At 54.4% G+C, this 16,082-nt stretch overlaps 1 pseudogene; it reads right to left on the bottom strand.

Annotated features, from left to right (window-relative positions):
- Positions 1–7,247: 7,247 nt before the first annotated feature.
- On the bottom strand, positions 7,248–9,840 carry LOC129783327 (olfactory receptor 14A16-like; annotated as a pseudogene).
- Positions 9,841–16,082: the final 6,242 nt, after the last annotated feature.

Genomic DNA, 16,082 nt, shown 5'->3' with positions numbered 1-16,082 from the left:
TCCTTACATCAGACTTCTCCCCTCAATTCTGCAGGTGGGTGCTGCAGCTCCTTTGCACCATCCCCCACCTGTTTGCCTTAGAGGACTGGCTGCACACAGGTGCAGAAGAATTATTCAGATCTGCAAGTACTGTGAAGAGTGATCAAGTGTCATAAATAAGCCAACACCCTCCACAAGCAGATGCCAAGTCCAAGCTGTCTCTGATGAGGTGCCTTTCTGCAAGGGACACTCTCATGAGAAACCTTTTAGGTGCTAGATACGGAAATATAGATCTAAACACAAGGGAAGGGTTGGGTAAGGAGACAGTTTGGCTGCAGGGAGACATGCAAGCTTTTCCTTCCAGAAGCTAAAAACAGCAGCACAGGTGAGAGGTACCTAAAAGACCAAAGACTAAAGGGAGGAGAAAACTGGTGAATAACTGAAAGAGCCTTTGCTGAGACAGTCTGCGGAGAAGATGACTTCAGAAGTCGTCACTGTCTCCTGCTCAGGTGCACATATGTTAAAGATGGGAAACTTAAGGACAGGTGGTATAATTGTAGTAATAATGGTGAAGTTCTGGTATAAAATCAGTATTTCCTTGAAGTATCGCTTTATAAAGCTCCTTGAATTGGCAGAGGTCACTTATGAGAAAGGACAAGTAAGTGTTGTAACTGTCTTGGAACGAGTCCATAAGTGCAGATCTGTGAGTGGTGTGAAGGGTGGTGACCGGTGTGCCACCTGTTAGAGTCCCCTTGGGTGACATCTCTGGCACCAGAGCGGGTAACTGTCCAGGTGGATTTTCCAAGGGTAACTCCTGCCTTGCCAAAAAGAGGCGAGGCACAAAAAAGACACCTCTCACTTCAGGACAGCCCAACTTCAGGAGCTGGGTGGCTGCAGGCTGCCCTCCAGAAGGGCACAACTCTCCGGTGGCATCGCTGTGTGATCAGGGAGCCCCATGGAGAAGACACCCCAGGAATGCTTCTGGGTAGCTGTGCACAGGCAGCTGCAATGTGCCCTCTGTGTCCCTGGCTGCAGGGGCAGAGCTGAGATCCTTCTCAGGTATGATGAGGCAGCATGAGGAGCTTGCAGATCGGTACCTGGAAACTGGCTGCCTCTGCTCTCGGCAGCGTCCAGTTCCTTCTCTGGGAAGCACTGGGGGTGATGGTCCTGCAGGTCAAGGAGCTGCCAGCACAGGGCAGCTGAGGCCAGGGCGGGTGGACAGACTGGCTGTCCTCAGTCCGCACAAAGGGACTGTCTCTTTGCCTCTCAGGGCCCACCTGATGGCACCTGGAGTGCAGCAGGAATGGCAGTGCCAAAACCACTCCTCAGCTGTGGTGGGGCAACTGGAACAAAATACACAGAGAAAAATCCCCTCAACTCCGCTCCATAGTTGGGTGAACACGGGGTGGCAATGCTGTGAAGCCCTTTGATGCCCTGAGTGTATTTAATCCTAGATCACGCCACGTTCCTATTTCGCTGCTGCTGTAGGGAAGGACTGACTCCTGCAGAGCCCACAGCAGAGTCTCCTACTCCCTGGAGCACCCTCAGCAAAAACCAACTCATGAGAGATCTAGTAAATGTCTTCGGGAAAGCAGAGAAGCCTTTTCATTGGGGTGTCTCTGAGAAATATGTTAGGTTTTGCTCAGCAAAGTCTTGCCTAACTTCTCACTCTTTTCCCTCTCAGACAGCCCCATGCCCAGAGGCACCAGATGCCAACAGCAGCTCCATCACCCAGTTCCTCCTCCTGCCATTTGCAGAAAAATGGGAGCTGCAGCTCTTGCACTTCTGGCTCTTCCTGGGCATCTACCTTGCTGCCCTCATGGCCATCATCACCACCGTAGTGTGCGATCACCTCCTCCACACCCCCATGTCCTTCTTCATCATAACATCTCCCTCCTCAACCTGGGCTCCATCTGCACCACTCTCCCGAAAGCCATGTCCAGCTCCCTGTAGGACCAGAGCCATCTCTTACTGAGGATGTGCTGCCCAGCACTTGCTGATTCTCTTTTTCATTTCAGCAGAGTATTTTCTTCTCACTGTGATGGCTTATGACTGCTTATGAGATTTGCCATCTACTTCGCAACCTGACAGCCTGCAGTTGTGCGTGAGGAGCTCCACAGTGGATGTCATTTCCCTCAGCTTTACAAAACTCTGCCCATGGTCTCCCTCAGTGTTCTGCCCGAGAGAGGCCATGACACTCTGGTTGCGAACAGAAAGAGATGGGTAAAACACCAGCGGGATGGTCAGGCTGAGAGAGCAGTGGGGAAGGGCTCACACCCCACCTGGAGGCCACTGGGACATACTGGGGCAGTGTGGGCAGCACAGGGGACTCTCCTGCTTACAGTTTAAGAGCTGGAAAGATAATCCAGTGGAGGCAACTCTCACAGTGCCTGTCGGTGGCACCAAACTGAGAGGAGCATCCCTGTGCCCTAGGGATGCCATGGAGGGGAACCCTGGCAGGTGGGGTGGCCGCCCTGTCAGGAGCTGCACAGATGCAGGAAGGACCAAGGGCAGAGCCTGCACCTCCCTCGCATGGACTAACACCCTGCAGCTGCAGGGCCTGGGACCTGCCTGGCTGGGCAGTGTCTGTGCAGAAAAGGCCCTGGTGGTGCTGGGGGACAGAAGGCAAAACACAATCCCACCCCGTGACCTGGTAGCAGAGGCAGCCAGCAGTGCCCTGGAGCGTCTGAAGAGGTGCCTTGCCAAGGGAGTGCGGGAAGTGATTGTGTCCCCATCCTCATCACTCACTACACCCCGAGTAGACTGCTGTGTTAATTTTTGGTGTTGACTGGGGAGGGAAGGAGGGAAGAAGTTTCTCAATGCCCCCAGAGAGAACCCATTACAGCAAGGAAGACGTGTATGACTGGGAGTGAGTTCATCGAAGAGTCACTGAGATGCTCAGGGCGCTGGAACACTTTCCCGGGAGGGCAAACTGAGGGCAAGGCCCTTGATCAGCCTGCACAAGGGAAGGCCCCGGGAGCCTCCTAGTGACCTGCCAGTCCCAGTGGGGAGGTGGTCAGGAAGAAGAGTCCAGTCTTGGAACTATGGAGCCTTTCAGGAATGTGATAGGCAATCGTCAGATGTGGAAATAAGAATATTTTTGGCCAGAGGTAATGCAGTGACCAGCCTCCACATCATGGGGTGCCTGAAGCTGTAAACAGAATGGAAACAAATGCTCTGCTTGGGTAGTGTGAACTTCTTTGCCAAAAGGGGGGGGAGGCAGAGAAATCTCAGTGCTTTCTGGTTCTTGTGAAAGATTTAATACCTCTATGAATGGAGCTGAAGGTAACAATTTTGTTCCTCCTTTTCAGTCCCTGACACCCAGAAGCCTGACTTGCTTTTCCTTCTCCTCCTCCTAACAACCAGTGAAGGGATGGGAAGTAAGGAAGCAGAGAGCCCCTAGGTCATAGTGTCATTTCCTTGGACATCCCATCTAGTATCAAGAGGGAAAATGAGCCTGCAAGGCCAAATGAACAAGGTCTATGGACACGGAACACCGTGTCTAAAATATTGCCTGAAGGCCTGCAGACCTACAGCATAGATCACACTGGGGTTGAAACTCCTGCCTAGCTTAAGTGGCCTCCTGGAGCCATGGAGAAAGCTGTGGGTGGAGGCCCCAGGTGAGCCTGGTCAGGGCCAGGAAGGCCTAGGGATGCTCTCAGGGCCCTGCCCCCATGGGATCCCACCTGCCAGTGCCCTCAGCAGGCCAGGTTCTCCCTCCCTCCTGTCCTGGGCTGTGCTCTGCTGCTCTCCTTCCCCACGTGCCTGGGCATCAGGGACACCACATCTTCACAGTCACTACAACAAGGTTGTCACTGGTCTTCACATCACTGAGGATTTCTTACTTTTTGGAGTGCCAGGTGCAGGTGGGCATCAGACTGGGTGGGCTGTTGGTCATGGGGAACTTGCCCACAAGCCCCTGGGCTCCTGGCATCCTTGCTTACCTGTGCAGTGATCACCAAGGAGACAGATTCCCCCAGAAGAGACAGGCTCTGTGGTCCACAGGTTTCCTCAGGTCATTTCAAGCAGACATTGTTCATGCCTCACCCTGACTGTATGACCCGTCACTCTGTCCCGGCTCGGGCTGGCATGGAGTGCATTTTCTTCACAGCAGCCCTTCTGGTGCTGTGCTTTGCGTCTCTTCCTAAGGCAGCGCTGACCACGCACCAGTGTTTTGGCCACTGCTGCAGAGTAATCACCAAGGCTTCTCTTTCTCACACTCTGCCTGCGCTACAAGGAGACTGGGGGGACGCAAGGAGCTGGGGCAGCTGACTCCCAGTGACCACAGGGATATTGCATATCCCAGGACGTTGTGCTCATCAATAACAGCTCAGGGAAAGGAGGATGAAAAGAGAACGTTTGTGGTCATGGCATTTGTCTTCCCGTGTCACTGACAGATTGCTGAAGAGCAGCTCTTATGGGGATGGCTGAACCCCTGCTGCTCATGGCAAGGAGTGAGCGAATTGCTCCTGTTGCTCTCATTGCACACAAAGCTTTTGCTTCTCCTGTTGAACTTTTCCTCTGATCCTCTCCTCCATCACACTGGGCATGGAAGGGGTCAGTGAGCAACAGATTCTGGGCATTTGGGTGCTGGACTGGGTCAAACCACAACTAATTCCTCCCTCAGTGCCACCCTGGCTGCTCTCCCCTTTGATCCACACTCAAGCTCTCACCCAACCTCATTGCCTGTCCAATACAAGAGCTCCATGTGTCTGAGCTGCCCTGACATCACACAGAGCATCCCCCTCCCCTCATCTTTCCCGTAGGTCTCCCCTACAGACCTTGTGTCTCCATCCCCCACCAAAGGCGTGGGAGCTGCCCTGCCCCTCCTCAGCGCTTACGGCACTGATGTCACAGCTCTGTGGTGGCACAGGGGGCTCCTGCTGCCCGTGCCCCAGGCGGTGGGCTCTGGGGCCCATGTGGGCTGCAGCACCTCAGGGGTGGCACCAGGGCCAAGGGCAGGCTTGTCACACGGACACCGGTACCCAGGGATGGGGCCCTTGTGTGGGAGGGGTTTGCTGCCCAGCAGAGGATGCTGGAGCGGGTGGCAGGGGGCAGCAGAAGGACTAAGGAGCTTCCCACCACGAGAGCAAAGGCTGCAGTCCCCGAGGCCAGAGGGCAACAGGCCTGGGCTGCGCAGCCCTGGCAGGAGAGGGCTTTGCTCTCCCAGGTGACTCTGTAGCACCCTGCGGCCTGTGCCAGAGCTGAAGCTCATCTCCAGGATGGGCAAGATGCTGCTGCTGGTGCTGAGCGAGCCCCTGGGGGAGGCCAGCCCGTGATCCAGCCCTCCTGGGGCTATCCTGCTGGTGGCAGGCCGGCCAGAGAGCAGCTCTGCAGAGAAGGACCTTTGGGTGCCAGAGGACAAGCAGCTGAGCAGGAACCATCGATGCACCCTCATGGCAAAGGCCAACGGCCCCCTGGGCTGCATTAGGACAAGCATCGCTGGCCGATGGCGGGAGGTGACCCTTCCCCTCCTCTCAGCACTGCTGAGGCCACATCTGGAGTGCCGTCTCCAGGGCTGGGCTTCCCAGAGCAAGGGAGTTGTTGACCTACTAAAGGAAGTTCTGCAAAAGGCCACCAAGCTTCTTGAAGGGACTGGAGCATCTGTCAAAGGAAGAAAGTGTGAGAGACATGGGCAGTTCCATTTGCTGAAGAAAAGCCTTGTGAGGGTCACATTAATGTAGCTAAAACTCCATCCGAACTCAAGGAAATGATTTTGGACTCTGAGCGTGATCAATCACTGGAAATGATTGCCAGGAGCAGCTGTGGAATGTCCATCCCTGGAGATATTCCAAACCCACCTAGACAAGGTCTTGAACAAACTACTCAAGCTGAGCTTGCCTCATCTGAGGATTGCACTGGATGATCTCCAGAGGTCCCTTCAAAATTCAGTTCTCTGTCATTCTGGTAACATCAAAGAGTAAAGTAAGATCAGAAAGAAATGTAACACATATACCTTTGACCACAAAGATGATGGGGTCTATAAGGGCCAGTCTAAAGAGAAAAATATTGTCTCAACATTGTCAACAGAGACCTGGAGATGGAATGTGGTCCTCATGGACAGCAAGACACAAAGACCCTTGGAAAGAGAGCTGCACGGGACGAGGAGTACTATGCCGCTCCCTGCCACCTGGGATTGAATAAGGCCGCATAACAGCTGTCCAGAAGATGGATTACAACTGTGGTCATAACAACAAAACAGAAAACACAAGAACATGCCTCCTGGTCTGAAGCTACCTGCCACTGGAGCAAGATAACCTGGCTCGAGAGGGCAGAGACTGGTGGAAGTCCATGGACCAGAGGAGGAGCAAGGTGTGTTGCTTGGCATAAAAAGATGCCTGTGTTCATTTTTGGGCCCTGACTGGGGAGGGAAGGGGGGAGGGAGCGGCTGGGTGGCTGCTGGGCTTTTGGCCAGAGACAAGCCACTACAGCAAGGAAGGTGTGTATAATTGGGAGGGAGCTGAGGGAGGAAGGGAGGCAGCAGAAAGTCCCCAGGACTTGGAGAACCATGGTGTCATTTCACTGGCCATACCATCAAGAATCAAGCTGGGAAGTGAGCCTGACATTCCGAACCAACAAGGTCCATGGGCAGGCAAAGCTGTGCCTGTTGTTGTGACCCTAAGGAGACCCACACACGTCTCTAAGGTGACCAACGCACCTACAGCATAGATGACGCTGGCGCTGAATCTCTTGCCTGGCTTCAATGGCCTCCCGAAGCCATGGACAAAGCTGTGGGTGGAGGCCCCAGGTGAGGCTGGTCAGGGACATGAAGTCCTAGGGATGCTCTCAGGGCCCTGCCCCCCTGGGATCCCACCTGCCAGTGCCCTCAACACACCAGGTTCTCATTCCCTCCTGTCCAAGGGCTGTGCTCTGCTGCTCTGCTTCCCTACATGCCTGGGCACCAGGGGACCACAACTTCATAGTCTCGACAACCAAAGCTGGCACTGATCTTCACATCATATGCAGCTCTTCCTCTTTGGGGAGTCCCAGGTTTAGGTTAGCATCATAACTTTTGGGCCTGAGAGAATTGTCCGGAAACCCCTGGACTCTTGGCATCCTTACTTACCTGTGTAGTGAACCCAAAGAAGACTGATTCCCCGCGAGAAACCAGGTGTTCTCACCCATTGTTTCTCCTGCCATAAAAATCTAAACAATCCAAATTTTTCTTTAATTGGCAATAAATGAATTTTTGGCAAGACAACATGCCTTTGGCCATGACACAAATCACTATGTGATCACCCTCTTCTTTTCTCGACCTACAAGCAGTGCTAGTCTGTTTTCTCCCTTTGTCCTGCTGAGTCAGGGGAGCGGTCGAGCAGCTGCAGGGCTGGCTGGTTGCTGTCCAAGGTTAACCCACCACAGGACACCAGGACTTCTGCACCCAGAATGGGGCTCCTGAAGAACAGAAAGACCCTGACAGATTGAAGCAAATCCTGCAGAGGAGACAAAAATGGTTGGGACCTGTCGGACATTATGGACAAGAATAGGAAATAAGATTTTGGCTTTTCTTGAAAAATCCTTCCAAACAAAAAAATGAAGCGCTGGATGAAAGCTAGTTGATGGCATCTCAATCCATGTCGTGTTTCAATAATTGTCCAAAGAAGGCCATGAGTACACGGTCTGGCTGGAGATGCCTTTCAGTGGGCTTCGGTGAGAGACCAACTGTGGCAAGAGCTATGGGACTCGTGTGTAGCAAGAGTCAGTAGGAAGATGACAACCTTTATATTTAAAAATGGTGATGGAGTATTGTATCACTGACCCACGGGGTAAGACAGAGATGACCATGCAGTAAAGGTTCCTCATTGGGGTTATGGTGCATGGCTAGACATGGAAATGAGCAGTGTTTCAGACTTCATGGATGAAATTTCCCTGTGGCAGCTTCTCCAGGGATTCCAGGAAACATATCCGGTGTCACAGAGCAGGCCCCTCATTCCCGCCCCTTTGGTGCCTTGCTTGCTTCACCATGACCCCTGGGTCTGCACCAGGACCACCCTGCTGTGTGCCCCCACCCTGCACACCCACACAGCTGAGCTCTCACTGGTGTTTCCCTCTCCCTGGCCCTTCCCAGCCCACCCCCCCCACAGCTCTGCCCCCCTCCCCTGCCCTCTCCCCAGCCCAGGCAGACACAGCAGCCCACGCGGGGCTGGCCCCATGCAAGTGCCCACCCAAAGGGGGCTGCAGAGCTCTGGGCACTCACCCCATGGCCATAGACCATCACAAGGGCACAGGAGATGCTGGTGGGCAGAGAGGGGTCTCCTCCTGCCAGTCAACCCCAGGGCTGGCACCAGCCATGGCATGAGGACACAGAGGCCTTTGCCTCCCTCTGTCTGCTGCTCCTCTCTCACAGGGACCCTGATTGCCCACTCCCGGCAGCCCCTCGGTGCCAGTCCCTGTCCCCAGCACCAGGCTGCTGGCCTGGGGGCTCCCCTTGCACCTCCTGCTGCACCAGGGACACAGCAGCCTGCCCCAGCTGGGGCATCCACAGAGACACCTGCTCTTGCCCAGGGATGTGGTCTCAGGCATGGCCCTGAGCAGGCGGTGCTGCTGTGCAGGGCAGCGGTGCCTGAAAGCCCAGGGAGATGGTCCCAGGCACATCCCTCTTGGTCACCCACCATTCCCATGGGCACTGGGCCCCCACACGCCAAGGCTCAACACAGGCCCATGCCCTAACGCCTTGCCCCATGCCCTCCTCCCCTGAGCCATGGGGAACCCAAGCCCAGCAGCATGGTCTTCTGGGGGCAATTCCTGCAGCCTGGTCCTCAGCTCAGCTTTGGAAGAAGAGACCAACCTCCAGATATAGGCATTGAAAAAAACCACCCTTTTATTACAGAGATGTGACACAGGAGTCCGTATGTACCATCCTCCCAGGCACATGTACAAAGGCCTCTGGGTCAGGGAGGCTGGGTTCACGCTTTTGAGGAAGTGGAGTGAAGAAATACATTGAAGTAAAAACACGATTGTCATAGATGGAATGTTAAACACACAGGATGTTCAATACGTGACTTGAAAATACCTTGTAAAGAGACACAGTCAGTTCATTGCCGCTGAGATACACCTGACTGCATCAGCTTCTTCAGTGCGTCCTTCAGCTCCTGGTTCCTTATGCTGTAGATGAGGGGGTTCACTGCTGGAGGCAGCACCGAGTACAGGACTGAGACCGCCAAGTCCAGGGATTTGGAGGAGATGGAGGGGGGGTTTCAGGTAGGCAAACGTGCCAGTGCTGACAAAGAGGGAGACCACGGCCAGGTGAGGGAGGCACGTGGAAAAGGCTTTGTGCCGTCCCTGCTCAGAGGGGATCCTCAGCACAGCCCTGAAGATCTGCACGTAGGACAGCACGATGAAAACAAAACACCCAAAGTACAAAAAGGCACTAGCCCAAATAAGCCCCACTTCCCTGAGGTAGGTGTGTGAGCAGGAGAGCTTGAGGATCTGTGGGATTTCACAGAAGACCTGTCCCAGGGCATTGCCGTGGCAGAGCGGCAGTGACAGTGTATTGGCCGTGTGCAGCGCAGCACAGAGAAACCCACTGGCCCAGGCAGCTGCTGCCATGTGGACACAAGCTCTGCTGCCCAGCAGGGTCCCGTAGTGCAGGGGCTGGCAGATGGCCACGGAGCGGTCATAGGCCATGACGGTGAGGAGAAAATACTCTGCTGAAATGAAAAATAAAAAGAGAAAGGCTTGGGCAGCACATCCTGCATAGGAGATGGCCCTGGTGTCCCAGAGGGAATTGGCCATTGCTTTGGGGCCAATGGTAGAAATGGAGCCCAGGTCAAGAAGGGAGAGGTTGAGGAGGAAGAAGTACATGGGGGTGTGGAGAAGTTTGTCACACACTACGGTGGTGATGATGAGGCCGTTGGCCATGAGGGCAGCCAGGTAGATGCCCAGGGAGAGCCAGAAGTGCAAGAGCTGCAGCTCCCGCGTGTCTGCCAATGCCAGGAGGAGGAACTGGGTGATGGAGCTGCTGTTGGACATCTGTTTCTGAACAAGGGGACCTGTTGAAGGACAAAAGGCAGGGATATTTTAGGAGAGACTTCTTTCAGCAAAGTGAAAGCCGTTTCTCCTAGATGCGCCCCCGGTGCGCCCTGCCCCCCCTCTGCCGTTCCTGGGAGAGCTCCCTGCAGAGCCGTGGCTGGAGCTGTGCTGAGTGCTGGCCGAGTGTGCTGTGAGGAGCAGGGGCTGTGCCCGCTGGCTGCCCAGCAGTGAGCCCTGCTCTGCAGCAGGGGCTTCATGGGAACCCTGGGGGCAGGGGCCAGTCCTGGCCTTGCACTGGCTCAGCCCAAACTGCTCCCAGCGCAGAAGGGCCTGTCAGCATCGGCTCTGCCCGTGCTGAGCAACGGCCATGGCCAGAGTCAGGTCAGGAGGGCTTTGTGCTGTGCTCAGGGAGAGCAGAGTGAGTGCTGAGAGGCAAGGGCACTGTCTGTGCCTGAGGGGAGAGTGAGGGAATCTGGTGAGTCCCTCCAGCTCCTTCTCAGCTGCCCCGCACTTGCAGCTTTCTGTGACAGAGTCCAATTACACTGACATGTGTCCTGGTTTAACCCTGGCTGGAAATTATGTACCACAGGGATGCTCACTTACTCCCCCCTCACCCATAGGTATGAGGAGAGGAATCAGAAAGGAATGTAAATCTTGAAGTTTGAGACGAGAAAAAAATCATAAATGCAGTAGAATAAAAATGAAATTACAATAACAATAATGAGAATGACAGTTATAATGAGAGGGAGGTAGTCGGGGGTAATAAAATCCAAGAAGAAAGAAAGTAGAAAGGGAAGAATGAAGGAAGGAATGAAGGAAGGAAGCAAGGAAGGAGGGAAAGAAGGAAGAATGGAAGAAAGACAGAAACAAAGAAGGAAGGAAAGAAGGAGGAAAGAAAGAAGCAAAGAGCGAAAGAGAGAAAGAAATGAAGAAAGAAAGAAAGAAAGGAAGAAAGGAAGAAAGGAAGCAGGGAAGACAGTGATACACAATACAGCTGCTCATCACCCACTGACTGATGCCCAGCCAGTCCCCAGCATCGACTGGCAGACCCCAGCAAACCCCACCAAGTTTAGATACTGAGCATGAACATGTTGCATCACCTATAAACAACCAAAAATATCAGTGCATTTTCAAAATCGTTCTCAAAAGTCCTTCCTACTCTGATGAAAATTAACTCTATCCCAGCCACAACCAGGACACTTTGTTACCCTAAAAAGCAAGCAGACACTGCTGAAGAGCAGAGGGATCCACTACAGAGCACAGAGTGGCTCGCCCCTTCTCAAAGTCTCAGCACCCCGCTTCTAGCCAGGGACACCCATGGTCACAGTGTGCCCTGGAAGCAGCGTGCAGCTTGGGTGGACACCCCAAGCAGGTGACCGAGGGTCCTGATTATGGTGATTGTTAAAGGCGAGCCAGCTCCTTCCCCAGCATCACACACTGCATTGCCCACAGCTTCACAGATTAGAGGAAACCTGGGACACCTCCTTGCTGTGCTCACATCGGCACAGGAGGACTCACAGGGTCTGTGCCTGAGCCTGCAGCTGAAACTCCCATTCCAGCAGAGCCTGTCAGTTATCCCAAAATCATCTGAGCAAAGCCGGGAGAGAGACAGATGGGCACACTGGAATGCCTTTCCCTTCTCAAGCCCTGCACAGCACCTCCCAGACCAGAGCAGTGCAGGACAGCCACGCTCGACGCCTGCAGCTGTCCCTGCCAGCAGCTCTTTCTCTGGCCCCAGGGCTCTTCCCTGCCAGCGCTCACAGAGCCCAGCTCAGCCCCTGTATTCCCAGCTCTGCCCTACAGCTGCTCTCTGTCTGCACAGCTGGAAGAACAGCTCCCCCAAAGCCAGAGGGAAAAGGAGAGCTGATGCTGGTTTCCCCTGCAGCATGCTGGGGAGGGAAGGCACTTGCTCAGCTTCCTCATCAACCTCCCTGTGATGCTTTCAGCATCTCAGCCCCTGCTCTGACCTACACAGTTCAGATTCCATTCCTACCAAGATGAGCAAGAAAAAACTGGCAGCAGAGATTCAGGCAAGAAGAGACTCCAGCAGAAAACCCCTGCCATGAATGTGCTCATGAGAAGTCGCCTTGGAAATGAGGCGGGCATGAGCAGAAGCTGCGAGCAGCCCTGACCAGTGCAGCACCCACTCAACAGCACGAGAACATTACCCTGACAGGGTTCGCTCCTTGCACCCCCACCGTCTCCCCGCAGCCGCACGGGACCCCCCCGGCAGGCTGAGAGCTGCCCCTGGCAGGCGGCAGAGCCCCTGCCCCAGCACACAGCCCCCTGGGCTGCGGGGACCCTGCTGGCAAGGACAGCCCTGGGCACCCCTGCCTGCACAGCCACCTTCACAGCCCTGCAGCCGGCCCTGGCACAAGGCAGCCCACATGCCCTGGCCCTCCCACGCTGCAGCAGGGAAGCCCTGCTCTGCAGCACACTGGCCTCCTCCACAGCACAAGGCTCCCACACGGTCCCACAGGCTGGGGGGGCCCCAGCTGCTGCAGACCCGGCTAGGAACTGCAGAGGCATTGCCCTGCAGCCACACACTCACTGGCTCCAGGGCTCTGCAGATTTCTCCAGCAGGGAGCTCTCAGCAGCCTCCCACCAAGGGCTGCTTTTGAGCTCTCCCTGCCTCCCTCCTCTGCCCCTCTGGGCTCCCTCCAGCTGTCTCTGGGGCTGCAGGGGAACCTGCTGGGCAGCAGGATGAGGCAATCCCTCATGGGCCCTGCCTCACCTGGGGGGACACACTTATTTCCAGCAGTGGCAATTCCCTTCCTAGAAAAAAAAGCTTTCAGCATGAGAGTCACCTTTTGTTAACCCTTCAGTAGCCAGCACAGAGGGAAGTTCACAGGAAAGCAGCTCAGATCTCCAGTGTGGGGTTTTGCTGTGTGATGGCTTCAGTTACTCTCACGCAATGTAGGCGTGTAACTCGGGGTTTGTAGTCTCAGGGCTCAAGACTCAGCTCTCCCTTGCCCAGGCCATGTCTCTGCTCTGAAGCAAAGCCTTTGCACCCACGGGCTCGGGGACACTTGGTACCAGGGTGCCTTATGGCCAGGCAGAGCTGGGCTGGTGCCACAGCTGGGGGGCTTCAGCCCAGATGTGCAGCAGTGCCCTCAGCCAGGGGCCCACGCAGAGGCAGCTGCAGCCCGTCCTGTTGCAGACAGAGCTGTGACCCTGAGGGAACCCAGTGCCAAGGCAGGTGGCAGAGCTCAGCACAGCTGCTCGGCAAGGACAGCAGCCTCCAACAGCTCCAACATTGACAATGGAGTTCATGCTTGTGCGGCAATTCCAGGGCACCCGAAGGAGCGTTCCCTCCTTCGGCACAGGCCACAGCCTGCCAGTGTGTGTGACCTGGGGCCTGCACTCTGCTGCTCTCCTGCCTCACTCCCCTGGGAGAGGAGACTCCACCATTGCTTTGCTCCTAGAACCAAGGTGGACATGAATGATGCAGGGTTTCAGATCCAGGGGAGCATCACAGCTGCTGGCCCATCTGGCAGCTGTGCTAGAATGCCGATGCAAAGAACCTGCAGACACCTAAAGGAGCATTGTCACTGTGCTGCCCTGTGACTGTCAGCGGGTGGTTACTTGACCACTGGCTTGCAGGATCCCACCAAGCCTCTGTCTCGCTGCTCCCCTCCTTCTTCCCTCACCTTGATGTCTGTAGGGTTGTTCTCTCACATCATTCTCACTCCTCTCCCGTTGTGTTTTGTCCTTTCTGCCATAGGGTATCACGGAGGTGCCACTGCGATTGCTTATTGGCTCAGGTTTGGGCAGGGGCTGGTCCATTTTGGAGTCAAATGAAAGTGGCTGTTATGGCCACGGAGTCAGCTCTTGATCTCTTCTCACCTCTGCCAGCCCTACAAACACCTCCAAACCACTCCCAAACCCTTGCCATGTCAACCCACAGGATCTCTAAATTCCCCAGTAAGATGTCAGGTTACTGATCCTAAGGCTTCCTCACGCTGCTTGAATAAGACTTTTCCCCTTCCTCTCCCTGATTTAGGTTATTTCAGAGCAGTTACCCTGAACCACACCTGTGTCACCTGGGCCAAGCTCAGACATGTAACAACAAAAATAACAATGGGTACCAAGTGTCCAAGGTCCCACGCAAGCAAAATGTTTTGCTGCAGAGCATGCTGGGGTGGTGGGCAGAGGTCACTGTGAAGGTGAAATGAGATGTCCCTAAGGAGAGCAATCCATGCTGTCCTTGGGACCAGAGACACGCAATGCTGGACTGTGCAGTGCTGCAGGAGAAGGCATTGCTGCCAGTGATGCCTCTGCAGCCCCAGAGGACACGTGGTTCCGGTGAACCTTATACCCAGTAAGGACAAGGTGCTTTTGATTGTGTCCTTGACAATGGACATCCCGTGAGGCAGGGACACTTTGAAAATCATTGGTCTGTTTCTCTATTGCCTCACCACAGCGATGACTTTCAACAGTGCTGGCTAACTGGGGAGGCCCAAGAAGGCTGAATGTTAGTCACGTGCTGCCCACCTACAAGAAGGGCAGGAGGGAGGATGGGGATAACTACAGGCTTGTCAACCTGATCTTAGTGCCAGGGAAGGTTGAGGAGCAGATCATCATGAGCACCATCACAAGGAGGTGCAGGAAAACCAGGAGGTCAGGACCAGCCAGCATGGGTGTATGAAAGGCAGGTCCTGCCTGATGAATCTGATCTGCTGCTGGGACAAGGTGACCTGCCCAGTGGATGAGGGAAAGGCTGTGGATGCTGTCTACCTGGACCTTAGGAAAGCCTTTTGGCTCCATCTCCCACTGCATTCTCCTGGAGAACCTGGCTGCTCATGGCTTCGGTGGGTGTTCTCCGTGCTGGGTTAAAGCTGGCTGGACAGCCAAGCCCCAAGAGGTGTAGTAAATGGAGCGACATCCAGGTGATGGCCCATAAGGAGTGGTGTTCCCCAGGGCTCAGTGTTGGGGCCAGTCCTGTCTCAGAACTTCATCAATGACCCAGACAAGGGGACTGAGTGCACCCTCAGTGAGTTTGCATACAACACCAAATTGGGTGGCAGTGTTGATCTCCATGAGGGCAGGAAGGCTCTGCAGAGGCATCTGCACGGGTTGGACCATTTGGATGTGTCCAATTGCATGTGGTTCAACCAGGAGAAGTGCCAGATCTGCACTTGGGTCCCAACAGCCCCACACAAGGCTACAGGCTTGGGGCAGAGTGGCTGGAAGGCTGCCTGCTGGGGAAGTACCCTGAGGGTGCAGGTTGGCAGATGGTTGAGCATGAGCCCGGGTGGCCAAGAAGGCCAATAGCATCGTGTCTGGTATCAGAAAGAGTGTGGTCAGCAGGACCAGGGCAGTGATGGACCCCCTGTACTCGGCACTGCTGAAGCCACACCTTGAACACTGTGTTTCCATTTTGGGCCCCTCACTGCAAGAGAAACGCTGAGGATCATGTCCAAAAAGGGCAACAAAGGTGGTGAAGGGTCTGGAGCCCTGGTCTGTTGAAGAGGGTCTGAAAAAGACGGTTTTCATTGAAAAAGAGGTTTTACTCTGGAGAAGAGGAGACTCAGGAGGGACCTTACTGCTCCCTAGATTTACCTGAAAGGAGGTTGTAGATGAGTGGGGGTAGGTCTCTTCTGCCACATAACAAGTGACAGAACAAGAGGAAATAGTTTCTAGTTATACCAGGAGGGGTTTAGGTTGCATACGAGGAAAAACATCTTCACTGCAAGGATGGTCAGGCATTGGAACAGGCTGCCCAGGGAGCTGGTGGAATCACCAGCCCTGGAGGTGTTTCAGACATACACAGACACAGTGCTTCGGGACATGATTCAGTGATGGAATTGGCTGTCCTGAGGTAATGGTTGAATTTGATGGCCTTTAAGGTCTTCTCCAATTTAAATGATTCTCTGTTCTTCTGCTTCTGGGATTTATTGCAAGCCTACCTAGACACGTTGCTGAGCAAGCTGGTCTAGCTCACCCTGCTTCAGTTGGAGGGCTGGATACAATGATCTCCAGGGGTCAGTCAACCTGGAAAAAAAAGCCATACGGCTATAAGAGCATATATAAAATATGTCGACACAACTACGGAAGTTCATGTGAAGAATATTTCTCCACACAAATGGCTTGTGGGAAATGCATTTGATAATTCTGAAAGGAAGAAGGCT

The sequence above is a fragment of the Falco peregrinus genome, unplaced genomic scaffold (assembly GCF_023634155.1).
Source record: "Falco peregrinus isolate bFalPer1 unplaced genomic scaffold, bFalPer1.pri scaffold_29, whole genome shotgun sequence".
Lineage (NCBI taxonomy): Eukaryota > Metazoa > Chordata > Aves > Falconiformes > Falconidae > Falco > Falco peregrinus.
This window is presented reverse-complemented; position numbering and strand designations above follow the sequence as displayed.